This window comes from Danio rerio, chromosome 20, assembly GCF_052040795.2.
Source record: "Danio rerio strain M-AB ecotype USA chromosome 20, GRCz13ab, whole genome shotgun sequence".
Taxonomy (NCBI): Eukaryota; Metazoa; Chordata; class Actinopteri; order Cypriniformes; family Danionidae; genus Danio; species Danio rerio.
The window spans coordinates 34,421,092-34,449,071 of record NC_141040.1 but is presented as its reverse complement, the minus strand read 5'-3'; the positions used below and the strand labels follow the sequence as shown (position 1 = coordinate 34,449,071).

The 27,980-nt window shown below is 36.0% G+C and overlaps 1 protein-coding gene and 1 long non-coding RNA gene across 6 annotated transcripts in view; one reads left to right on the top strand and one right to left on the bottom strand.

The window, feature by feature from the left end:
* Nucleotides 1–27,980, bottom strand: part of myt1la (myelin transcription factor 1-like, a) — a 130,703-nt gene that overhangs the window by 91,573 nt on the left and 11,150 nt on the right. The gene's annotated exons all lie outside the window — the stretch shown is intronic.
* Nucleotides 7,143–11,735, top strand: LOC141379298 (uncharacterized). The gene is made up of 3 exons (XR_015518556.1): nt 7,143–7,298; nt 10,456–10,768; nt 10,877–11,735. It is a non-coding gene; the product is annotated as an uncharacterized LOC141379298 (long non-coding RNA).

The following is a 27,980-nucleotide window of genomic DNA, read 5'->3' as shown; positions in this document are numbered from 1 at the left end:
TCCGTTGGGATGGAAAAATGTGGCGCACGTAGGCCATAATTAATTAAATATATCTACGTCTGCCCTGGATGTTCTTCTTATGTTTATTGAGTCTTTTTCGAATGAATCATTTTATGTGATTCACAAAACCAATCTGAATGAACTATTCATGAATCAGACGAAGGAAACTGTCAGTGAATTACAATTTAAATCTGTAAGAATCTAAAATCTCTGAATCTATTTTACACAGAGCTACAGTGCTCAACATATATGAGTACACACCTCACAAATCTATCTTTTAATTTCATATATTCAATATTAAGCTATGTAATTGTGTGTTTGTGCATTAGATTAGTCAGTACTGAAGCAAAAATCTGGAGCTTATCTAGCAAAATAACTTACGATAATGGTCCAAAAACTAGTACAGCCAAATTTATATGTTATAGAAAAATATTAAATACACATTTAAAAAAAAAAGAAAAGTCAAGAGAAGCAAAAAAATTTAAATAATTAGTTAAAATTTGTAAGTTGTAATTTGTTTTTGTCTAACTGTAATATCTTTTTTTTCCTAAATATGTTTGGTGGCTAAAATATAATTTTAATAAATATATGTTTAATAAATCTGTTTTGTTTAAATGCACCAACATACATATTCACGAAGAAATGTAGAGAAATATACATTTTTATAAGTGTACTCAATTTTGCTGAGCATTGTATGTCCAATAGCTGAATTGTCCACTTTTATAAATGTTTAAGGTATTCTTGCATCTTCTTCTTGCAAAAGAAATGGTACTGAAGCATATAATTTCGAGAAAAAAAGAGTGACTGATGCCTCAGAATTTCCAGAGAATAAAGAGACGGGTTTATTCAGATAATATCTATAATGATAATGATCTTCTTCTTCTTCTTCTTTTTTGGGCCTTAGTCTCGTATGTTTGCGGGGTCGGCTCTTTGAAACAAGTCCTCCATTTAGACTTGTCCATATGAAAACAACTTTTTTTTCTTTTTACACATTCCGGCCGGCCTGTCACCCTCATACACTCATACACTACGGACAATTTAGCCAACCAAATTCACCTGTAGCATGTCTTTGTACTGTGAGGGAAACCGGAGCACCCGGAGGAAACCCACGCGAACGCAGGGAGAACATGCAAACTCCTCACAGAAATGCCAACTGAGCCGAAGTTTAAACCAGCGACTCAGCGACCTTCTGAGGCGTGTGAGGCGACAGCACTACCTACTGCGCCACTGCTTTGCCCCTATAATGATAATGATATTAGCGTCGAAATCATCACACAACAACAGTCTTTACTGACAAGTAGGCATGGGACAATAACCGCTTTCAAGGTATACCTCGGTTTGGAAGTCAAGGTTTTAAAACCGCCAAAATTTTCTGCTATATATTTCCTATGGTATACAGTAGTCAACATTTGAAGTGGATCATCACCCTTCATGAAAGTTGTCCCAATACTATTGAACTATGACAGTTTTGAAAAACATTTTTGATTCACTTTGAATGTAAAGTTTATTTTGTTTTTTAATGTTTTTTAGGACAGTATATTTAGCAGAAAAAATATCCAAAAAGGGGCAATGCGGTGGTGCAGTAGGTAGTGCTGACGCCTCACAGCAACAAGGTCGCTGGTTCGAGCCTCGGCTGAGTCAGCTGGCATTTCTGTGTGGAGTTTGCTTGTTCTCCCCGTGTTCACGTGGGTTTTCTCCGGGTGCTCCAGTTTCTACCACAAGTCTAAAGACATGCGGTACAGGTGAATTGGGTAAGCTAAAATTGTTCGTAGTGTATGTGTGTGAATGAGAGTGTGTGAGATTCCGCTGTGGTGACCCCAGATTAATAAAGGGACTAAGCCGAAAAGAAAATGAATGAATGAATGAATGAATGAGTGAATGAATGAATGAATGATATCCAAAGATGCCGTTTAAAACTGTAAAGAAATCTGTGTTTTTGAAACTAGTGAAGACAGCAGAAGTCAATGATTCATTTGAATTATTAAGACTGACATGTTTAGCTACTGTTCCAAAATATTTTAAATGTTTCTTAACATAAGATATATTGTGTTCAAAGGGGGAACAAGTTTTTGTTTTTTATCCACGTTTTAAAAAAACATATTTTAGAGCAGTAATGACAGTACAGTTAAACCATGATATTTTTTATCCAAGATTGTTATACTGTCAGAATCTTATACCGGTCCATGCCTACTGACAAGTACATATTGCAGTGTTGTCGTCTGTCACTTTCAACGCTTGATTTCTTTACAGCAGAATAGATTGGGGTTGCAGAATAGTTGTGAAAGCAATCCTTTAAACACTGGATCCTATTCACTAAGTATGCAAATGTGCGCATAAAATAAGCAATTTTACAAACAAATCACGATTCGCCAAAACCTTGAAACTAAAACTGATTCTAAATCATTTTATGCTAAAGATATGCAGGAATATGCAGGAATCCCACTCTTAATGACCCTGGTTTATTGAAGTACTAATATACTAAAAAGCACACCTGATTTATACAGTAGTGATGTGGTCCAAATGGAGAGCATGGTTGCCTGAAGAAAAAAATTATAATTTATGAGTTTATACTCACACAAAAAATATATGTAAGTGGGATCAAAACAAGCAAAAACCTTTTACATATGAAAGATGAGTTTTATTTTTCTTACCCCAATGACAAGTATTTGCTATTGTTTTAAGCAGTCACTTTTTCAGAAAACAAGAAGTAATATCTTGTCGCATTTTGGTTTCGAAGTAAATGTATCTTGCTTTAAGAAAGTTTGGATATTTTACTGAAAATACAATTAAAAATACGGATTTAGAAACTTTTTGCAGTGAAACTCTGCAGGTTTTAGATAACAGGCAAACAAATGTTTTTTCCTAGTTGATCAAGTAACTAAAGAGAGGGAATCCAAACCTTCTGGTGAGAAGATCCAATCTTACAGTAACATCTAATCTAAAGACCAAATTCTAAATTTGGACAAAACTACTCCTAAAAAGGGATCTGGATGTCAGCATAATTTACACAAACCACAATGACTGAATATCAAGACCATGTTCAAAAGCTCCAGCTAAAAAATCTTCACTATTTTAGCATCCGGCCAAACTCTTCAGAAAGAAAGAGCTAAAAAAAATAAAAACACCCTTGCCTGGGCATTCGCCTGGCAGGGCTGTTGTCACATCCCATTCATCTAAAAACTGCTCCAGATGCAGAGCACCACAGTGAGCCTCTGCGCCCCCTCGAGAGTGAGCATGTGTGTGTGTGTGAGAATGCCTGCATGTGTGTGTGAGTGTGTGTGCATCAAGCCCAGTCATCAGGAACAGAGTGACCTAGTCAGAGAGACATGACCCTACAACCCTCAAGCCTCGGCATGCAATCTCTCCAGCTAATTCCCCCTCAACCCTGCCCAACATCATCCCACCGGACAAACCACAAAAAAAAACACTGCACGCACAAATCCAAAATCAGATTTACTGTTGATTCACGACACATGTTTGTCTATGTTGCGTTCCTGCACTGGTGTCAGTGACCCTGAGATTGGTCTGGATTTATGTGGTGTGACCGGTCAGATTTGCTTGGCTGGTTGTTGACTGGCCCCAATTCAGATGGCATCATGTCTACAAGAGCCCTGAAACACTCACGTCATAAGACATTATTCATTTCACTATCTCTCATGTTAGGCTGTGTTCTGGATGAAATACTTGCTTATTACGTACTGAACACTGCACCATATAGTGTATAGTGCATATTTTTTAATAGTGAAAAGTGAAACAATAGACATTATAGTGGTATAAAAAAATATAATTTATATTTATATGCATATGAACATATCACATACATTTTTTAAAGATTTTTTATAAATATATTTTTTTAAATATTTGGCAGCCTGATCAAATTATGAGTGAAGAAAACAATAGAAAAATTGTGATCTATATTATTGCCTTTATAAAGTTTAGTGCCAGTCATATTTTTGGTCAGATTTTTTTTATGTATTAAATTTAACATTTAATATGTGTTAATTGCCATTTCTTTGTAGTTATTTGTAAAATTTCCTAGTAACTTTTGAGTAAAAAAAAAATCATTGCAGTGCTGAGCAAAGGTTAGATTTATTTTGATCAAAATATTAGTAAATCAGTAATATGGTAATATAATATATTCAAAACTACTGTTTTCTTTTTAATATATTTTGAAATATACACTCATCGGCCAGTTTATTAGGTACGCCTGTCCAACTGCTTGTTAAAGCAAATTTCTAATCAGCCAATCACATGGCAGCAACTAAATGCATTTAGGCATATAGACATGGTCAAAACGATCTGCTGCAGTTCAAACCGAGCATAAGAATTGGGAAGATAAGTAATTTAAGTGACTTTGAATGTGGCATGGTTGTTGGTGCCATACGGGCTTGTCTGAGTATTTCAGAAATTGCTGATCTACTGGGATTTTCACTCACAACCACCTCTAGGGTTTATAGAGAATGGTCAGACAAAAAGAAAATATCCAGTAAGGGGCAGTTCTGTGGGCCCAAATACCTTGTTGATGTCAAAGGTCAGAGGAGAATGGCCATACAGGTTCGAGCTGATAGAAATGCAACAGTAACTCAAATAACTACTTGTTACAACCGAGGTATGCAGAAGAGGATCTCTGAATGCACATTTCAAACCTTGAGGCGGATGGGCTACAGCAGCAGAAGACCACACTGGGTGCCACTCCTGTCAGCTAAGAACAGGAAGCTGAGGCTAGAATTGACACAAGCTTAACAAAATCGGACAATAGAAGATTCGAAAAAAATTGCCTGATGAGTCTTGATTTCTGTTGCGACATTTAGATGGTAGGGTCAAAATTTGGCATCAACAACATCAAGAAAGCTTGGATCCATCCTGCCTTGTATAAACTGTTCAGGCTGCTGCTGGTGGTGTAATGGTGTGGGGGATTTTTTTTGGGCACACTTTGTGTCCATTAGTACCAATTGAGCATCGTGTCAACGCCACAGCCAACCAGAGTATTGTTGCTGACCATGTCCATCCTTTTATGGTTACAGTGTACCAGTGGTGGATTGAGTACTAAAAAATCATACTCAAGTAAAAGTACCATTACTTACCTAAAAATGTAGTGCAATTAGAGCAAAAGTATCTGTTGTAAATATTACTCAAAGAATGAGTAAAAAGTAGACCTTTCAGAAGTACTCAAGACTAGTGAGTAGTGAGTATTGAGTATTACGCTGTAAAAAGCTGATGCGTTTACATGTAATTTGTGCATGTGTGTGTAAACGTAACATTCTGTAGTGCATCAAGTTATTGCCAAGCAGGCACACATTGTCACAAGATGTTAATATTGGGGCTAGATTTAGGTTGTGATGTCAGGTGACCAAAATTCAATGTCTAGTCAGCATTTAAAAACAACAATATTTTGATGTCAAATGACGTTGATATTCAATTTTAGCTTGTTAGAAAGTGACCAAAATCCAAAGTTGAGCCAATATCTTAAACCAAAGTCAAATTAACATCAAATACTGTCATTTATTCATCAGGTGTGGCAACCAAAATCCAACATCTGATAAACGTCATAGGGGTAACGTCCCAATAATGTTAAGCTGTAACATCATTAGACGTTGATATTTGGCTGGCTTTAGGTGGGCTGTTGGACATTACCGTTGGCCTGACATTGAGTTCTGATGTCAACCTGATTTTCATTTACAAACAAAATGCAACTTCTCCATGACATTAAGATACAACATCAATCTAACGTCATGTTGACGTCTTATGCCTGCTGGGTGTTTAAGCCTATTTCGTTCATTATACAGTAGACATCCGTCATCTTCTCATCAGTGACATGCATCTAAACAGTCTCTGGGTCAATGCGTGTGAAGATTTTGGACATCTTCTTTGATACTTTTAATGTTTCCAAACAGTTTGCTGCAATTATAAGGTGCACATGTCTTGATGTTGTTCTTCATGATACGATTTACCTTCTATGTGCGATTTTATTGGACAGGAATCACAGGTCAGATTTTTCTAATCCCCATAAACAAGATATAATCAAGTAGTGACTGCAGGTCGAAGAAAAGTAGTGGAGTAAAAGAACCAACACAGCACTTAAAATGTACCCAAGGGAAAGTAAATGTATAAAACTACTTAGTAAATTACAATTTCTGAGAAAAAACTACTCAATTACAGACATTTGTGTATTTGAAATTAGTTACTTTACACCACTGTAGTGTACCCATCTTCTGGGGACTACTTCCAGCAAGATAACTGACCATTTCATAAAGCGTGAATCATCTCATGCTGGTTTCTTAATGACATTAAGTCCACTGTACTCAAAAGGCCTCCACAGTCACCAGAGCTCAATCCGATAGAGCACCTTTGGGATGTGGAGGAATGGAAGATTTGCATTATGGATGTGCAGCCGACAAATCTGTAGCAACTGCGTGATGGTTTCATGTCAGTATGAACCAATCTCAGAAATATTTCCAGTACCATGTTGAATCGATGTCACGAAGGATTAAGGCAGTTTGTAAGGGAAAAGGGGGTCCAACCTGGTACTAGTAAAGTGTACCTAATAAAGTGGCCGGTGAGTGTACATAATACATTCTGAATGTGTTGTGAAAACTAATATTTTTATTTTCTTCGATGAACGTGAAGAAATGCAGAAAAAATAAGTATAAAAATACTTTAAAACAACCTAAATGTTTTACTGACATTTTTAGCATAATATGAATTTCAGAAAAGAAACTTACAAACAGAAACCAAAAAAAATGGTTTACAAAAAGTGTGTACTATTGTATTCAACACATTTTGGCAAATATTGCAGGTCATTTGGGCATTTTTTTGCAAACTAAGCTGGACAAGGCAATCAAACCAAGTGTAAAAGCACCCTGAAGGCACCCGATTGTCTGCTGGGGAATAAAAGCTGATGGTCAGTGTAGAAAAATGTTTGGCTGACCAATATGGTGGTATATTTAGTCAAGGGGCTTCCAGGAGTCTAGACTTCTGCACTTCGGTGTGACTCACTCGGTGTGAACGCGACGGTAATGCAAATGTGTGTGTGTGTGTGTGTGCGTGCGCACATGTATTGCAGATGCCTTCACAGAGTCTAGCCAGAATTCCAATCAGCGCACAGAGTGGAGAGTGTGGGCTGCTCGCATTCTCCAGTCCTCATTTAGAATCAGAGCACATGCACAGTAGAGCTCTTCATTATTAGCTACATGACTAGCCATGAAGCCATAGGTTATAAGCAGAATGCAAGCAAGCAAACAGGATCTGCCTGAAATTAAGGACAGCTTTCGAACCGCATCATTGGCCTGTAATTGCAGGTATTTCTAGAAGAACATTTAATTTCCTCTAAATCAGTAGTATTTTGATTTGAAATTGTTCACATTGAGTTTTTGGTTATAAAGTGAAGGCAAAATTCTTGCTCACACAGGGACATCAATTAACGTAATGAATGGCACCCAAGTCAGCATTGTCATTGTGAGTTTTGGATTACAATCATGTGAGATGAGGTTATGAGCATATTAGAAGATCTCTTCGTTTTCCCCAGTCGCTTAGCTTTAAGCATGTAATACATTGGCTGTATGTGAGTACATGTAATGGGTTGTTTGGCAATTTAGAAATCATGCAGACTCAAGGGAGTTGGTCAACTAGTTTATCTGAAAGATTGATGAGATATCCTAACACACAAGTATATTAAAATACATTTTGTTAATACAAGATTGAGAATAACTAAAACAACTACTAAATAAATACTATGAGTGATAAAGGAATTAATTGCTTACGATGCAAAAATTGTGTGTCAGCATTACTCTATATTATGTAAAGATAAACTGTTGCTTCTTTGAAACTAGTAAGCTGTGGAACCTCATTACACATCAAATAAATAAATCAAAGGTTATTTCTTATTAACATTAGCTACATAAAATCTATTATAACTTAGTATCTCATTTATTTATAAAGTGCATTAATGCCAAGGTCTGGTTTTGAAATAAGGTAAGCAAATTGTGATATGTATGTTTAAACACAATGGGATGTAGATCTCTAGTAGCATCAAGAGTCATAAAACCTAAAACCTCACAGATAATGTCCTGAATAGATGTAGAAGCTTCTTAACAATCTGGAATCATGATTATCTAAGGCTTTTTTTTTTTTTTGCAATACATGTCTGTATGACTTTATTGCCTTTCTGTATTGCCAGAGACAGCCTTTTATTTCTGATTAAAACTCTGGAAAAGCAACCTCTGTTCTGTCTTAATGGACAAAAAAGTTTTTCTATTTTCTTGAAGGCTGGTGGATCAGAACATGGTCATGTCTGTTGCTGCTACACAAAAATGAACCTCAGAAACTCTGTTGATTTGTTTGTTGTCCTTTTTTACACAGGACGGCTCAGAACCTTTGATCTGTTAATATATTCTACCACACAGGCTGGAGATTCAGAACCTTTGGCTATTCGGTTAATGTTTCATTGGTTTGCAATTTGGCGCTTTTCCATTAGTGCTGTGATTGGCTGCTGGCATCAAAGTGTGCATGTACTGTAGTGTGTAGCCAACCCTTCTTTTCCAATCATAACTAAATTGCATAGTCCAAAAAAATAGCTTAAAAAAAGTCCTTGAAGTTTTATTGATGCATTATTCACTTCCCAAACCATTACCTGAATTTCTTTTGCAATGATATGAATATTAAAGGGCACCTATGATGAAAATCATCTTTTGTAAGCTGTTTGGACAGAACCGTGTGTAGGTATAGTGTTTCCACAGTCATATTGGAGTGCTATAAAGAAAATAAGTCTATTTTTTTTAATTTCCTGATGTTAAAATAGGATCAAAATCCCTCCCATTTTGAGGCCCACCTCAACGTGACGTAGGAGTGCGTTTTCCCCAACCACCAAACTGATTGACAGCAGCATATTAACATGTCTCCGTAGTAACGCCTATAATCATATCAACAAGACAGGACGTGCGCAAAGCAACTGGGATTGAAAGATCAGTTCAGTTCTCTGATCATCAATTATCATCAGTTGTGATCAAGAATGAGTTTTACAAGTTTAAAACAGTGCATGTTTGTAATGAATTCCAGCCATTTTACTGTCTTTACTTCATCACTACAACTGCATATCAATACAGTTATAAAAGAAGGGGCTTCAATTCTGGTTTGTGGACGTTAAATCAGGTTTATTTTGTACATTAACATAACGGATATCCAAACAGCAGCATATATTAACGTGTCTCCTGTCATATTTGCCATGCAAAAACAGTGCAAAGTAAAAAACGTGCATGCTGTGCGACTGTTTGTGTCTGTGTGTAGTTTGTGTGTGAATTTTGTAACGACACTGTGTCTTTGTAACGACACTACGACTCATCATTCAATTCAATTCAATTCAATTCAGCTTTATTTGTATAGTGCTTTTACAATGTAGATTGTGTCAAAGCAGCTTCACATAAATGATCATAGTAACTGGAACATTGCAGAAAGGCTTGAATTTACTTCACAACAAACACATCAAATAATCATTGGTAAAGTTCTTACTGTAGTATTTCTCACAAACGTTACATGAGGTCTGCTTCCTTCATGTCTGTCCCTGTGCTGTTTATCTGACGCAGTCAAGGTGGAGATTGGGGTACAACAGGTTCCTTTTAAGGCAAAACCAGGTGAAAACTGTCATGTATGAATTTATTTGTATGTGAAAAGATGGATTTTGGGCTGCACGGTGGCGTATTGCGTAGCACGTTCACCTCACAGCAAGAAGGTTGCTGGTTCAAGCCTCAGCTGGGTCAGTTGGCGTTTCTCTGTGGTGTTTGCATGTTCTCCCCGTGTTCATGTGGGTTTCCTCCGGGTGCTCCGGTTTCCCTCACAAGTCCAAAGACATGCGGTATAGGTGAGTTGGATAAGCTAAATTGTCTGTAGTGTACGTGTGTGAATGAGTTAGAATGGGTGTTTCCCAGTGATGGGTTGCAGCTGGAAGGGCATCCGCTGCGTAAAACATGCTGGATAAGTTGGTGGTTCATTTCGCTGTGGCGACCCTAGATTAATAAAGTGACTAAGCCGAAAAGAAAATGAATAAATGAATGAAGATGAATTTGTGTGGGGTTGCACTACAATAACAATTCACGAGAATATTCGTTTTGCTAAAAAAAAGAGCATGAGATTGATGTGTTTAAGGTTTCCAAAACATAGTTATGAAAGAATTTGGATGCAGTCTTGAGTTCTTTCTTTGTTTCAGCTATTGCCGTTGCATCCGGAGATCCTGAGGAATATTTTATAGTGTTCAAAGGCCAAAATCCAAGGTGCCATGAGGGCAGAGACTGCATGTTGACTAGCGAGAAGTCCTATATCTTTTCTGCACTTGGTGTTTTTTTCCTGCCCTCTACAGGATGTCTGGCAGCTGTCCTAGCATCCTTATCAGATGGAGTTGGACATTTGTTTGTGTTAGTCCACCAAAATATAGCAACCTCTCCTTCTCTCTTTTCATTTTAACAGTCAGAGATGTGTCCCGGCATAAAACTGGCCCTCAGTATGTGCTCTTCACACTACAAAACATGCCTGGCATATGTCCTGTTTTGAGACAGCATCCAACCATTTCTCGTAAGTTTCCTCATTTATGTACTAATGGAAACGTTCTGGATCTGCCAGATGCAGCTAATTTGCAAATAGCCCTGTGTAGAGGGCTCTCAGAGTCTGACTCAACCCATATAGTGCATGACATGGATACAGTCCACCAAGACACTCTGCAATAAACAATGAAACAAACCCATCTTCCACACGGATGCACTCTATCGCATCCTCATCAAAGGTACGGCTCGAGAACAATGCCTCCCTCTCTATCTCATTTCTCTTTACCTCTCTGACTCCTGACTCTCTCTCTCTTTCTCTCTCCTGGGGCCTCATTCTATTCCATCAGGCAGAGAAGAGCTTTAATTGCCCCTGCCATTCTCAAGGCTTGCTTATGGAGAGAGAAACCCGTGCCATCAGGTCTTAATGATGCCTGGCAACCGCGTGGGATCCAACCAACACGTCGTCAATGGCAACGGAGGCACCAGAAGTCCTCTCTCCCAGCGACGGGTAAGGCGAAGGCTTCCTGAGACTTCACGTCCTCAGAGAGCGAGAAGCAGTTCAGCGGAAAATAGCTTTTGGCCCCTCATTCGACAACCTAAGCTGGTGCCAGGCCCGGAGGAGACGTGGGCACCCAGACTGCCAGAATCGTCTGACAGGAAGAAATCGCATGTTGCCCATCAGATTATACCAGCAATGACTTGCTGAGAGCTAATGGATGCATTCAAATGTGTTCACTTTTTTCCAGCAAGTCGTGTCGGAGGATTTGTCAGAGACATTTTTTTGGCCTTAATTTTATTCATTTTCATTTTTAATAATTACAGAAAAACAATACAGTAAAAACATGAATATTGTTAAATATTAATGGCTGCATTTAAAAGCTTTCAGGTTTTTTTCTCTCCTAATTTTAGTTAATTTCTGTCTCTTTCTTTTAAAACCCATTTAATAATTATACCCATACGAAAACCCAATTCATATGACCCGGACTGCAGTTGTTGGCTTTTAATTATTAGCATTTTAAAAATTTTACATTTAAATTACCTGCACATGTCATTCTTAACATTTGGAAGAATTATCAAAAATAAGAATTTAGAAAACATTAAAACTTAATAATAAATGATGACCCTACAACTTAATGTTACTCATCCAAGAGCTGATCACTTCTAAAGAAGGCTGAATTAAATGCAGCTGCGAAAATGCAAGATGATACTCAGTATTCTCTGAAATATTTTTTGTTGCTGTTCTAAATTCACTTGGATTTTTGTTGCTTTAATTTAAAGGGCCATGAAACGCTGCTCTTTTAGTTCAAATCTACCTCAGCATTTAAAAAAATGTTTCATGATGGATTTGGAGCACTGAGAGCAGAGGGAGGAGTGGGTGTGGCTGGCAGAGCAGGGGAAAAGGGGAAGCAAACATGATTTTATAGTTGACAAAGTTAAAGAAATAAACAGTAGGTAATTTAATGTCCTCATCGATACATTATTCATAATTTCATATACGCATAACCACAATTTGTTATATCATTATAAAGATAATTGTGTTTATATAAACACAACAAAGGACTTCTCTCCTCCTCAATCCTCGGGTCTGCAACTCTCTTGCCCTGTTTATTTGAACCATTAGCCCTGCCGGCAATCTGTATGATTTTAAACACAGGTGAACACGGCAGCATGGATATATATATATATATATTTATATATATATATATATATATATATATATATATATATATATATATATATATATATATATATATATATATATATATATATAGGCGATGTGTCTGAATGGTAACGAACTCAACTGATAAAAGACAAAGTCTGCCATTCTCCAATTGTCGTACAACTCTCCCGACAAAAACACTTGTTGCAAATCAACAGCTTAGCTGTATCGGCCCTGACAGCATCAGGGGTAAAAACATGCAATAAACACCGTAGATCAAAAAAACAAACACATACACGAACGCGGTCTCACGCAGTCATTGGGTCTCACAGCTTGGCAGGTCTGCCTTGCCTTCTAAAAGTGCTATAATGAATAATTAAGAAGCAGGGTCTTCTCATAAGATAAGAAAACTCTGCAATTAATAATAAAGAGAAACCAACGAGTCATCACTCCACTAGCGGATTGCTACGTCACCGATTTTGATCCCGCCCCAAACATTATTTTAAACCTAAAAGACTGCAAAAGATCAAAATTGTCCAGTTTTCCCCTTAATTAAAGCTGACAAGTGCTAATGTCGTCTTAACTGATGCTCAACAAACACAAATATGTAAATTATTATTTTTTAAGTATTCCAGGGTGTTTTGAACATTTAAAGCTTATATAATAATCACACTAAAACAAAATAGCAACTTTCATATATAAATAAATAAATAATAGAAAAATCAAACAAAGCAGTCTAAGCATTTTTCCAAATTACAGCATGCACAAAACAGAAAAAGCTCAAACCTCTTTTAAATACAGCACTAATGCCATCCCACGACACATAGCGCAGGTGAAAATGTCATGATGAACTTTGCAGCGCTTAGTTTGTTCACAATGCCGGGCACCTTGCAGCTTGATCCGTCCGCTTTCACACCATACCTGCTAATTACATCTCTTCCTCTACACGAGAGCAGCCTGCTGGGCTTCACCACATCATAACTCTGCATCTGCTGGCCGTATGTTCTCCTGAGCATCTCAGATAACTCCACCACGTGTTACATTTAGTCATGCATTTCACATACAAACATGTGTTGGCTGTGTACAGAAAGAGCCTGGGAAGAGGTTTAAGCTAAACGTACATATCGATTCTTAAAGCTACTGACAATTCAAGTCAAATGCTTCCTGTAAATATTGAGGTGAAAATGGAGGTTACATTTTAAGACATGTTCCAAAAATTATATTTATTTTTCTAGAAAAAGAGAGGCTATCCCATATTGCATCCATGATGACATTTTGCTTTAGTAGAACATGAAATTAGATTTTTGAAAAAGTGGTGATCCTGGCAATCTATAAATTGCGAATCGACAGCAACTGGCATCTTAAAAAGTTAAAAAAAGAAGACCTAAGGTTCCTTTTGATAAATCTTTTTTTTAATATATATATATATATATATATATATATATATATATATATATATATATATATATATATATATATATATATATATATTAGGGATGTAACGGTATCAGAATTTCACGGTACGGTAATACCTCGGTATGAATGTCACGGTACGGTATTTATTGAATCATTTACAGGAAAAAAAAAAAACTTTTGAAAATACTCCAAAAAAGTGCCAAAAGTGTCAATGACATACAAATTAGCCATCTATCTGTTAGCTTTGAAACAGGAACTTCAATTTTAATAACAAAAAATTATTAAACCATGTAAAAAAAAATAAAGTTTCAATTTAGTATTGTTAAAAACTCATCACATTTAACATTTAATCACTCACTTAGATAGAGATCGGTTTAAAGGAAAATTATCATATAACTATAATCTGGTAAAAGCTGGTATCTCTGGGTATTTACAATGTCCCCTGCAACAGAAAAAACCCCTCACATTTGGGACTGAGGATTCTGGGACAAGAGAGATATGACTTGGCCCATGTTGACAGCAGTGGGGTAACGTTGTGCATTGTCTTTCCCCCACTTGAGAGGACAAACCATGAGTGAGATAGAGATCTCTTTGCGGTACAAGTCAATGTCTGCATCAATCTGAACAGTGTGCTGTGTTTCTGCAGTCCCCATGACTGTTATTAGTCGTATTCCCCAACTTGCAGGCACGTGCACACATAGGGCTCAACCTGTGCAGTGTACATGCCCTTTTTAGTCTTGGATGGAAAATGCCCTTCCAAAACGATCAAAAATGCCCCCGCGACGCGACACAACCTCCGTCCAGTCCAGCCCTTCAGTAGGCGCGCGATAACACCTCTCTTGAGTATGCGCGCTCAACCCCCCCTCGGCGCTTTACAATACGCGCGCCACAACACAGCTGATCAGAACGCGCGCGACAGCACCGCTATTCAGCACGCGCGCGGCGACAACACCCGCTTTAGGTTCGATCATTTCCATCTTTTTTTCATCTCCGCTACCAGCAGCACACTCCATTTCCGCATTACTGGATCTGTAGCGACAACAGATCGCAAAGGATTATGGCCACGCCGGGGCTGATGGGAAATGAAGTTTCAGCTACCTCCCGTTCGCTTCATTCGCCTGAGCAAATTTTCTCAGAAGACCTATAGTTTTACCGAGTCATGCGACTTCGGTAATATCGAAAAAATTTAATATTGCGGTATGACGGTATTTACAATACCGTTACATCCCTAATATATATATATATATATATATATATATATATATATATATATATATATATATATATACATATATATATAAAGCCAATTGCTTTTTTTATCAATGCTTGGCATGTTGCAACTTACATTAAAAACTGTAAAATTACATTCACATGGACAATTTTAATTGGGAAGATTGTCTTTTAACAGGTTTTAATTATTGAGATTATTATGCAACTGTTTACACTTAAATCTCCAGTAGTTGCTGACTCGTATTTCATGAATCACCAAGCACCATGGCTTCTAAATATATATAAGTAAATAAACAGTATACATTTTTAATATATATTTTATAAAATAAAATCCTTCATAAAATCAAAAGAAGCAAAAAAGTCTACTTCTATAAGTAAATTAACAGCATATTTCATTTTTCAATCCCTCAACAAGCAGACTGGGGCTTATTAATTATGGCACAAGTAAGTTTTATAAGTTTTAAATAATAAATATAAGATTAAGTTTTGAACAGTTTGTAGCCATTTTAATAGGATTTTTTGCAGGAATAAGCTTGCCAGTCATACTGTGGATGGTTCATGAACCTATAGACTTATGCAACTACACAAAATATCCAAGAATTCTAAACGGGTATGGTAAAATACACAGGCTAAACATCTGTTATCAACCTAATGTGCATCTTTTAAACTTCAGTTACACTAAAGAAATGTCTATTCCAGAAATGTGAAGTTGAGATATATTTATAAATGTGATATTGTCCATGAGTAAAACCATTTCAACCATGTCAGGAATTCAAAGTAAGTAGGAATTTGTCAGAAGGATTTTCAAGGGAAGGGAAATAGTTGTATCCAATCAAGTCGTAAAATAACAATATTGTTTTCCATCCACACAATATATTTAAAATATTTTATACAAACAGCTAATTACAAATGGTATGTAATGAGATGTTTGCATGTCATCGTTTTCAAGACTGGAAATTGTTGATGCATCCTCGTCATTATTTTACACAAACAAAACAGTGTTTTGCAACCTGTAAATGACTTTCAAATAGCAAACCACAAAAACAGAAATTTGTGAAAACACTGATGTCATTTGGATGTGTACAATTTGTTTAGTCTACAGGCATGAGCAAGTAATTGACAATGATAAAAAACCAATAGAACACTACAGAACAATATGTGTGCATCAACTGTATACAGTGGTCACTTTACAAAGTGACATAAGCAAGTACTGGCCTACATGAATAAAACAACTTATAGGTCATGTTCACCAATTAATATGAACAGGGATCTTTTTGACACTTAAAAAAATGTTTTTATTGCATTGTTGTTGTGTAAACATTCTGAAAACCACTCATTACCATTCACAACTAATGTGTCTAAAGATACAAATTAAGTTACACATCAAAATCCCTTTTTCATTATCACAACATGAACATCATCTCCAATATGGAGTTTCCCCACTGATAAATGCAACTTCCCTTAATCATTCAAGAGCTGATAACTCATAAATAAGGCATTTCCAACTCCACTTGAAGGCTGAACTGAACACAGCTGATGCAACGGTGAGTACATGTTTCGTTTACAAATATAATTAATACTATAAAGTAACACGAAGAATGATTTAATAAGTAAAAAGTCAATATTTTGACTCAAATGTCTGCATGCTCCTCTGGCGTCTAAACTGAAATCAATCATATGTCTTGCATACTTGCATGTAGAGAATAATCTAATACTTAACTATTGACTAAACCATGAATTCGAATTCTCAATTGTACAATATTGTATAATCTGCTCAATGTTTGGAGGCATGCCATATTTCTAGAATTGAATCATTTACTAGACATTATTTTGCCAAAACAAAAATTGAATTACATTTCCTCTCACTGGCTCATTGAAAATATGTGCTTCAGTGTATATTTTTGTAAAACTGCAAAAATTTTACTTAAAATACCTTTGACTGCTAATTCTAGGTAAAATGAACACTACTGGGCAGAATGACAACAACAACATTTGCTCCTTTTCACATATTATTAATGAATAAATGATTATTGATGTGCAGTTCTTTGCACAACAACAAACAAATACCACAAAATAACGACGTATCTGATTTGTAATCAATTATGTTTGCCTCACCTATCTACCTGTTTATATGGACAACTTTTCTACCATGGTCAGTTCGCTCTGAAGCTTTCTTTGTACAGTGTTGTAATTGTGATGCAAATAAAAACTCAATGCCAGCGATGCACGATTCCACAAATAAAAGCAATGGAAAATCAAGGTAAAACTATATGGTCAGAGTTTCAGGTCAGTTTGGGTGATCTGTTTGACAAGTGACACCTTCTTTTAGATGTGTACAACTAAACAACAAAACAAAACCTAAGTTAAGTGTTTCCCAGCAAGCACCTTGATGTCAAAATGACATTAAAAACACATCAAAAACTAAATTTGTTTTGATGTCAAAAACTAGATGACATCCAGACATTGATGCATTTTTGACCTGCGAAACACATGACACAAAAAGCATTATAACATTAGGAATGTTTTATTCATCTTTAGAGGACTGGAATCAGAAACTATGGGATTAGATGACAATCCTGCTATTTATATTGGGCTTGGATTTCGAGGCCAATGTTTGCTCTCATTTTTATGTCATTTTGACATCAGGGTAGATAATTAACATTAATTTACATTTTTTACATGTTTATTGATGTCTTTTTGATATCCAGGCGCTTCCGGGGAAATGCTTGCAAAAATGCAAACAAAGTAATGTGCATTTATATAGCCAAAGCACTTCACACTCATGATGGGGGTCTCTCCACATCACCACCAGTGTGCAGCATCCACTTGGATGATGCAACGGCAGCCACAGGACAACGGCACTAGCGTGCTTACCATCCACCAGCTATATATAGGGGAAGTAGAGAGACAGTGATACAGCCAATTCTGTGAATGTGGATCATTAGGAGGTCATGATGGATAAGAGCCAATGGAGGGAATATGGCCAGGTCACCGGGGTTACACCCCTGCTAATTACATGAAGTGTCATGGGATTTTAATGACCACAGAGAGTCAGGACCTCAGTTTTAACGACTCATCTGAAACACGGCGCTCACTGACAGTATGGTGTCCCCTTCTTTTTACAGGGGCATTAGAACTCACAAAGACCACAGGTCGAGCAGCCCCCCTGCTGGCCTCACTAACACCACTTCCAACAGCAACCTAGCTTTCCCTTGTGGTTTCCTTTCTAGGTACTGACCAGGCTCAGCCCTGCTCTACTGAAACGTGCAACAAAACAAACCCAGAGCAACATATTGCTTGCTTCGCTAAAATGTAGCATGATCCAATGAGCTTGTGATGTACATTTCCCTTTGATATCGGGTCATTGGTTTCTAACACAACTCTAGCTGCCTCTTTATAAATCAGACAAAAAAACATGTTTTAGAACAGAACTTCTGCTTCATGTTGTTACAACCAACCTCGCCACGCGAGAGCTTGACATCCATAACCAAACCCATCCGGCTGTCCAAAGCGCTCTTTGTCAACTAATGAGTCTTTCCAGGCTCGGTTCAGTGCACATCTGTCCAAAAGCATACGAGCCCTAATTCTCCCCCTCCCTCTGTCTTTATGAGCTCGGTGCAGTGCCGGAATGTGATTAGTTATATGTTGCATCGGGCTCCGTCTCCAGCTTTGTCACCAGCGAATTCTAATCAGCGAGGCAAATCAGCGCGGATTGAGCCGAGATGGAGAGGAAATATGATTTTAATCAGCATGCAGCACTCGTGCTCCTGTCTGTCTCATTCACAACGCATTCAGAGACGGAGAAACCATGGAGCAATCAGCCAGACCTCCGCTGCGTCCTATCGAGAAGGACGTGCTTTAATTACCACCAACCACGACTACCTCTCTCTCTGTTTCTCTCCCTCTCTCACTTCCCTAAAATGAATAATTGCAATAATGAGCCATTTTCATCTAACTCTCCTTCACCAAAAGATGACAAAAATTACTCATCTTGTTAAAAACCCATATCTACCGCAACGTGCGTGTGGGATAAGGGAATATGATGTTGTTCTGTGCGCAGGCTGTGTACTGTAGGCACATTTGGCCCTAATGAATAATTAGCAGTGTGTTTTAGCTGAGTCACTGCGCTGGAGGGCCTGCACTGGACTCTAATGGAGGTGTTGCCTCACGTCTTCCATCACAGGACTGTCCCCAGTGAGCCAATTGCATAGCAGCCTGTGTGAGGCACGGTGTGTGTGTGTGTGTGTGCGCGTGTGTGTTAAAAATAACAGCTCTCCCACTTCATGACTCATTCTATGAGCTCTCTGTCCGACACTCCCAAACAGTGTCTGGAAAGAAACCCTAGAGCCAGCACCTTCATTTACTGACTGGTCATTCCTTACTGTCTCTATGCGTGTGTGCTGCTATACGTTTTATATAAATATCTTCATAGCTGGTCGGTATGTGCAAGATTTGCTGCTCCGCTGAAGCCCTGTTATATGATGTTGTTATGTAACTTTTCACAGGGCTGGTCGACAATGACAAGCGAAGGTGAGAACGACAGATGGAACACAGATGCCACCAGTGCGTGCATGATTTAGAGAACGGACAAACTGTGGGAGACGAGCAAAACTGCTAAAATTCATGATTTCGGAGCTGTTTACAAATCTGCAGAGGAGAGTTGTTGATCCTTGATGTCATTTACCAGGCATGCATTGCAAAAAAAAAAAAAAATCTTAAAAATATAATGAAACGGTTGTAGTTTACTGAATCTGGATGATTGATATAGGAAAAAATGGTTCTGATTATCAGTTGCTGATTGAATGGAGAAGTCGGTTATGTTGTGACATTTAAGGCTTGTTTACATCTGGTAATAAGTAGTGGTTTTATCAATTCAATTGCATACAAGCAATACTAAATACAGATGTAAATGGAGTCTAAAACATTTTATGCTTGTCAGCTTTGCTTCTGTAGTGTAAATGCTCAGGTAATCAGATGTGCTGGAACAGTCACAAAAGTCTGTCTATTCTCCATCTACAGACAAAACACGTGATCGTTATGGGATTTGTTGTGGGATGTGACACTAATATATATTCATACTCTGACAAAAAATACGAGCTTACATTTTTAAAAATAAATAGGGTGAATTTTATTTTCATGACATGCAAATAGTTTTACACATAAACTGATCAAAACGAGTAAGGTTTAGTGGGTGACACGGTGGCTCGGTGGTTAGCACTATCACCTTACAGCAAGAAGGTCACTGGTTTGAGACCCAGAAGGGCCAGTTGGCATTTCTGTGTGGAGTTTGCATGTTCTCCCCATGTTCACATGGGTTTCCTCCGGGTGCTCTGGTGTTCCCCACAAGTACAAAGACATTAAAAGTGAATTGAGTAATCTAAATTGGCCATGTGTGTGTGAACGAGTGCATATGGGTGTATCCCAGTACTAGGTTATGGCTGGAAGGGCATTCGCTGTTTAAAGCATGTGCTGGAATTGTTGGCGGTTTACACCGCTGAGGTGACCTCTGAAATAAAGACTAAACCGAAGGAAAATGAATGAATGAATCAATGAGTGAGGTTTACTGTATAGAAAAATTAAACAGGGAAAATATTTAGGAAAACAACTTTAGAAACAAAATTGCAGAGGATGATAAGATTTATTTGATCTTATCATCCTCTGCAATTTTGTTTCTAAAAATTTTTTTTTCATTATTGGTTTCAAAAAAAGTAAACAAAGAAACTTAGAACATTAGTGTTAGGGCCGTGTGGAACCTGTTTGTTGTGGTTCTTTTTTGTGATTTGCAGAGCCTGAATGATTGCTGATATGTGGGTGGTCATCTCGCCTGAGACCCATTATGTTGTGCCTATAAAGAGTCCAACAGTTGACAAGAGAAGAGAGCTCGGTTAGCAGGACCTCCCTGCCTGGTGGTTTTTGATTTATTTTAGTTTGTTTTGGATCATGAGAGCTCAGTTCACTACCATGCACATGCTTTTCACTACTGACTGCCATTTATACTGACTTTTATTGCTTTAAATACTTTTGTTAATGCATATTTGTACATTTTTGTTATAATATAAATTAAATAAAGTAAAAAAAGAAAAAGGAAAATATGTAAGGTTATACATTGAAAGCCATGTTTTGTTTATGTTCATTAAAGACCAAATATATGACATAGTTAATTTAAAATTAGCCAGATTTGGACTTTTCCAAAAACGTACACTTGTGAATAAAATGAAAAACGTATGGATTATAATAAAAAGATGTACTGAATGCAAGATTTAGGGTTGTAATAAAAAAAATTGTAGTAATTTTGATCTTTTTTAGAAAAAAAAGACAAAAAACTGATTACTTCATTGATTGAATGCGATGACATTATTTGTACAAATGAAAATTCTGTAAAAAAAAATTAAAAAGTAAGAATTGAGACTTTACATTTTAGAATGACTTTAATTATCATTGAAGCAAATCATTTAAAGGATAAATTAAACTAAATGAGTTCATCGTAAGACAGATTTTTTTTTATTTATTTATTTATTTTTGGAAAATAGAGACAGAAAAAAAAGATCTTAATATGCTATACAATTCTGTCTGAAGTAATTTGATCATTAGGAGTGTTCCGATCGATTGCCCAGAAATTGGTATCAGCTAATAATCACTTTTTATGACTTGATCAGAATTCGCTTATCTTTCCGATCACATGAACCGATCGCAAGTGTTCACTTACGAGTTTACACACAGAGGAACATGCATTTTAACATCTTGCGCATTAAATATGCACTCCAAACTTTTTTCTTCATTGAGGCACGTTCAATTATTCTTTCATCATTTACGATTTTTCCAAATTGCATTGTCAGCAGTCACTTCTCTTACCAAATGTTTTATCTGTTTTATCTATTATTTTCTGTAAAGCTCCTTCTGACCATGACATGTTTAAGGGATTTTTTGCAACATTCATTCTTTTAGGAAAGAAGAGATCTCAACTTTAGTATCATACTTAGAGAGAAAATCTGCTTTATGCAATTTTAAAGTTACATAAAGCTTGAAGCATCAGAATTGGTATTGGCCGATCACCATGACAAGGAATTGGTACAAAGTATCGGCTCCAAAAAACCTGATCAGAGCATCCCTTGTGATCATTTTCAGGACACAAAAATACTAATGGTCCAAATGATTGTTATTACATTTTGAGGAAAAATGATGAATTAAGTTTTTAAAAAACAAACATAAGCATTGGGTAATATACATTCTGTCGATTGCTTTAAAATATGCATTTAATTTAAAACTACTCTAAGGAAAAAATAAATAAAAGACTGGCAAATTTGGAGATGCACATTTTGTATAATCCTAAGCTTTTTATTCATTTATATAAATCTAATCTTGTTTTAAAGATGTTTAATTTTTTTTATTGTACAGATTGACTGATTGATTGCAATGACATTTAGATTTAAATGACTTTTATAGACAAATAGCATGCATTTAGAATTTTCATTTCACGCTGACTTTAATTACCGCATTGGTAAATTGTTTTTAACATAAATGTAACTGAATGGTTTATGAAAAACATTTTAAATAGGGAAACAAAAATTAACAACAACAAAATGTATTTGTGACTTAATTTCCAAAGTAACTTAATCTTGTTCTACAGATGCTTAGATATTATTTCCAGGAAAACAAGCTGAAAAAATACTGACTGACTGATTGAGCGCAATGATTTTATTTAGATTCTTTTTTTTTGTGCAGCGTGCAACAAGAAGCATGACTGATTATATACACATTAAAAAGCAATTAAGACTGTGCATTTCCTCCAAAAAAAAAACATCATATTTTTGGAAATCTGAGAGCCACATCTTCATCCGATTCCAAGGCAGCAAAACCCGTTCACCTCTTTCGAATGCTTTGTATTCCGTTAACACACTCCCGCAACAACCCTGGCAACCCGTGTCTATGTCTGCAGACGCAAAATACCCACTCATGCCCATTTGAGCTCTCTAATGTACTCCATCCTCCTTTCTTTTTAGAACAACACATCAAGTAAAAAGAGTGCACAGAAACCAGATGATCTCTTAAGAGCTGAACTCCTGTAATCACCCCAGATTAGTTATTAAGGAAAATGCCCTCGTTGCACAAACACGCGCACAAAAGGAATCCTTTTCACATTCAAAAAGAAAGATGATGAGGGCCCCTCCATTTACTCCCCCCTCCCTTGCAAATGCAACAGGAAATAGGCCTCCATATGTGGCCTCGACTCATGTTGTGAGATGCTGGAGTGAATCATCGCCATTATCGGATAGCTGCGTGTGTATGTGATGCGCTTTCAAACACACAGACCCGATAGCTTTCCTGAGTCACTGCGCATATATGGGCAAATCAGGTCAGCACTGACTTGGAGAAGGTATAAGGTCTATGGGGACGAGGGGGTTATAGGGGTCCATGGAGTGATTATATGACAATGCTCACTTTCAGTGGCTGATCAGCAGATTTTTTTAAAATTCATCAATTTATGGAGTCAATTGAGGAAAATGGAATCTATGCAATCTAATATACATATATACACAGTGGAAATGATTCTGCCTCCTGTAAAATGTTTATAATTTTTTTTTAAATATTTAACAAATAATTTTTAAAAGATTAAATACTTTTCCATAGTATTTTCAATAATAAATATTATCATTTATTTTAGTTTGGCTGGAGCAATTTTTTTTTTTGACAAACTATTTTAAGGTCAATATTAATAGCCAGCTTATGAATTAAATTTTTTTTTTTTGGTTGTCTATAGAACAAACCACTGTCCAAAACCTTGTCTTTAAACTGCATTTTAAGCTGTATACTAGCATCTTGCAAAATAACTAGAAAAATATTATATCCTGTCATCATGGCAACGACAAAAAAAAAAAAGATTAGAAATTAGTTTGGTTAAAACTATTATGTTTAAAAGATGAGTTGAAAAAACTCGACATTTTACTGAGATTTATAGTTCTATATTCTTTACAAGAATTATAGACTCCCTCAGACTCCCACTCTATGGGCTCTATTTTAACGGTCTAGGCACAAAGTCTAAAGCGCATGGCGCAAAAGCATTAAGGGTGTATTCGAATCCACTTTTGCTAAAAATACAGTTTGCGCTCTGGCGCATGGTCTAACAGGGTTGTGCTTATTCTCTTAATGAGTGATGGGTGTGTTTTGAGCATAACGTGCATTAAGAGGCTCATCACCCATTCCCTTTAAGAGTCAGTTGCATTGCACCATGGCACATTTGCTATTACATGGCGACTTTGTAAGTGGACAAACTGAATGCTTCACTAGCGAGAAAACAGATAAACTGACCATCTGCCGCATGAGGAGCCTTCTCCATTTGGCCTCTTTACTTTCTCTTTCTTTTTACTTTTACTCTTTACTCCTTTACTTTCATAGATATGGAAAAGGTGTTGTGAGTACTCCACTGAAGACATCCATTAGCCTACATATTTAATTTAGTTTGTTAAGCGCATTTTAAGGTAAACAACATTATGGCAGTGTTACTATGATGTGGATTAAATTTATATTTGAGGTTTTAGTATTAGTTAGTTATTAAGGAAAGGAAAAACAGTTTATCTCGTTTGTATTTTTTTCCTTTTAATTCATCGGATTACATGAAAATAAGAAATATTTCCTTTGCATCAATTTTTTTTTGATGTTTACTTGTAGTACTGTATGCATGTGTCATTAATTCATTTTTTAGTAGTTTTATTTGTTTAATTTGATTTGTTGTGGTATTATTCTTATAGCTAACTTTTAGATAAGTTGGCCATTAACTTATGAAAATTTTACTCACTGTAAAAAAAATTCTGGGTTCCACACAATGGATTTGTATTAGGACAACATGAATGAATTAACTTTAGATTAGATTTTTCCAAATTTGAGTGGATTAACATTTAAGCTGTCCCTAAAAAAACTCACAAACTGCGTTATTTCAGCACATTTTAAATAAGTAGTTTGAACAAACACTAAATGTCATGTTTTGAGTGCTTTTCTGAATGTTCGAAACCTCTATGTAAATGTTTAAGAAACATTTGATTCGCAAACATTAGGGGATTCCATTACTATTGAATGTTAAAGGATTATATGACTTTACTTTTGAATGTACATTCCAAAACAATAAGTAACATTTCAAAAAGGTTGTTAACACTGGACACATCCTGCACTCAATTGAAAGCTAAAAACTCTGCTGAATTTCACATATAGGACAAAACTCAAGTCTGTAACTTAATTCTATCCCCTTATTTCTGTGCATCTCTCTGCAAATCATCCAAGTTACATGTTGCATTAGACACTTAATAATGTAGCATGTATTTAATATTTATTGTAATTGAGATAAAATTTAAATAACATTACGTAGTTTAATAACTGTTTTATTATGGACGGAGCATGTCATTTAGCCTATTCATATTGTGTTCTGTGTTCTTCAGGCAGATTCATTTGAGGATAATCACAGGACCATTTGATTGGAAGCAGAATCTTTGGCAGAATATATAGAAATCATTTGCTTCTCATTATAAGCTTTTAAGCCTTATTGGTCAATCAATAGAAGTGTTTTATTTCAGCCCATACATGCATGTAATTAAAATGTCATGTTTTCTCTAATTATAAATTCAAATGCATCTTTTACAGCTTCCATCAACTATAGTGACACAGAGCATCACTGAATGGATCAGCCAAAATAAAGCACAGTTTTTGTAAAAATAAATAAATAATAATAATTATTATTATTATAAATAAATAATAAAATAATAATAATAATTATAATAAATAAAATGTAAAAAGTAAATAAATAAACATAAATGCCCCTTGAAGAAACATAGTGTTAAAGATGATGTTATCTATAATATAGTATGCGTCATGCAAGCTGGTGCCTGTACAGTTTGCTATTAAACTATTAAAATAAACATACAGTACAAAAAACTTCTAAATACTTTTCTCATTGAAGGAATTTTATTTCATTATTTCATAACTACTGTCATATGTGTGTGTTGGTTCTTTCTTCATAATATTAACTGAATTGTGCGAATTGTGAAACCCTTGCAAACACAGGGAGAACATGCAAACTCCACACAAAAATGCCAACTGACCCAGGCGAGGCTTAAACCTCTGTGACTAAACCTAAGCAAGAACATTGATTCAACTTATTTATTTATTTACTCTTCTAACACTTATTTTTTATTATTATTTATTAAATTTAATTATATTTTGAAATTCCTTATGCGTTTAAAGGTAAAGTATAAACTTTTTTGCCACTAGCGGGTGCTTTTTCACAACCAACAAAAGCATATTTTAATGACGCAGTCACTGAGTGTGGAATCAAGGGAGTTGTGGTCTTTATTACGTCCTACAGGACTCTTGCAGAAATCATGTTAACCTTATTAGTATAGTACAGTATAAAGCAGAGTAAGACTGAAAGCTGTCAAAGTGTAATGAGAACGCTGAAGCAATTGCTAATAAGAGACAAGCGTGATGCTGCACAAAATCCACTTCATGTTTTTCAGATCTTATCATACTAAATACATTCTTAAAGATCCATTATAATGCTGCTCTGTACAGCCTAATAAAACACACAACGTATAAAGTGCCTGTGGTGTTTCCCTGTTTTTCATAAAGCCAAACAGGGAACTGAGAGTGTATGATGTCAATGTCCATGTTCATTCATTCATTTTCTTTTCGGCTTAGTCTCTGGGGTCGCCACAGCGGAATGAACTGCCAAATTATCCAGCTCGTTCTACACAGCAGATGCCCTTCCAGCTGCAACCCATCACTGGTAAACACCCACACATTCTTATACACACACATACACTACTAACAATTTAGCTCACCCAATTCACTTGTATTGTGGGGGAAACCGGATCAACCGGAGAAAACCCAAACGAACGAAGGGAGAACATCCAAACTCCACACAGAAATGCGAATTGACCCAGCCAAGGTTCGAACCAGTGACCTTCTTTCTGTGAGGCGAGAGCGCTACTCACTGCGCCACCGCGTCACTACAGCCCATGTTACTAAGTAAAAAATAATTTTCCACTAAATATGTACATTCTTCTAAATATTTGAAATAAATAAGGAGATAAGTTAGCAAAATGTATAAGACTGTTCTAGTCTTTATTTTATTCTTTACTTTTTAGATTTAAATATATTTACATTTCAATGAAAAAAACATTTAACAAAATACAAAGTGTGCCTTTAAGTCGAGATGTCAAAAGGCAACAACTCAAAACCTTTTCATGAACTTGTCAATTCTGATATTCTAAGCTTTTTGTGGTTTGTTGGTGAAGTGTTTACTGAGTCTAATTGAAATAAAACATGAAAAACACACTTTGAAGTGTTTCGTTTGTCGCACTTCATCAATCTGTGTTGAATTAAAAAACAAGATTTTTAAAGGCCGTTTTCTGAACATGATCTTTTTTCTCATGCACTGAGCCATAAATCTCCACTTCAGCAGCATTCATATCTGAAGGCTATTTTTTTAACACAGGGATATGTTCAAACATAATTTGCCTGATTGTATACATTTATATAAAAACACGTTTTTTTTCTGGCTGTTTGCAGTATTTTCGGAATTACAGAGTGATAAAAGAGTTACCCAAATATAAAGTTGAAGTCAGAATTATTAACCCCCTTTGAATTTTTCTTTTTTTAAATATTTCCCAAATGATGTTTAACAGAGCAAGGAAATTTTCACAGTTTTTTTTAGGAGAAAGCCTCATTAATTTTATTTCAGCTAGAATAAAAGCATTTTTAATTTTTTTACAAAACATTTTAAGGTCAAAATTATTAGCCCATTTAAGCTATATTTTTCTCGATAGATATATTTTTTTAGAAATTGGAGAAAAAATAAACAGGGGGGCTAATAATTCTGATTTCAACTGTATAAACACACATATATATATACAGCTGAAGTCAAAATTATTAGCCCTCCATGTTTAATAATGTGGTTCCTAGTTATTTGGTGAACCATATATTTTCAAATTGTGGCAACAGCATTCACTAAGGAATGAGAATTTAATTTTTGTTTATTTAAATTTAGAAGTGTAGTGAGGAAAAATATGTTTTTATATACCAGTGCAATCATGTGGAACAAATTACCAAAACCGATCATGGAAATAAAAGACTTGAAGGAGGTTCAAAAAAGCGATCAA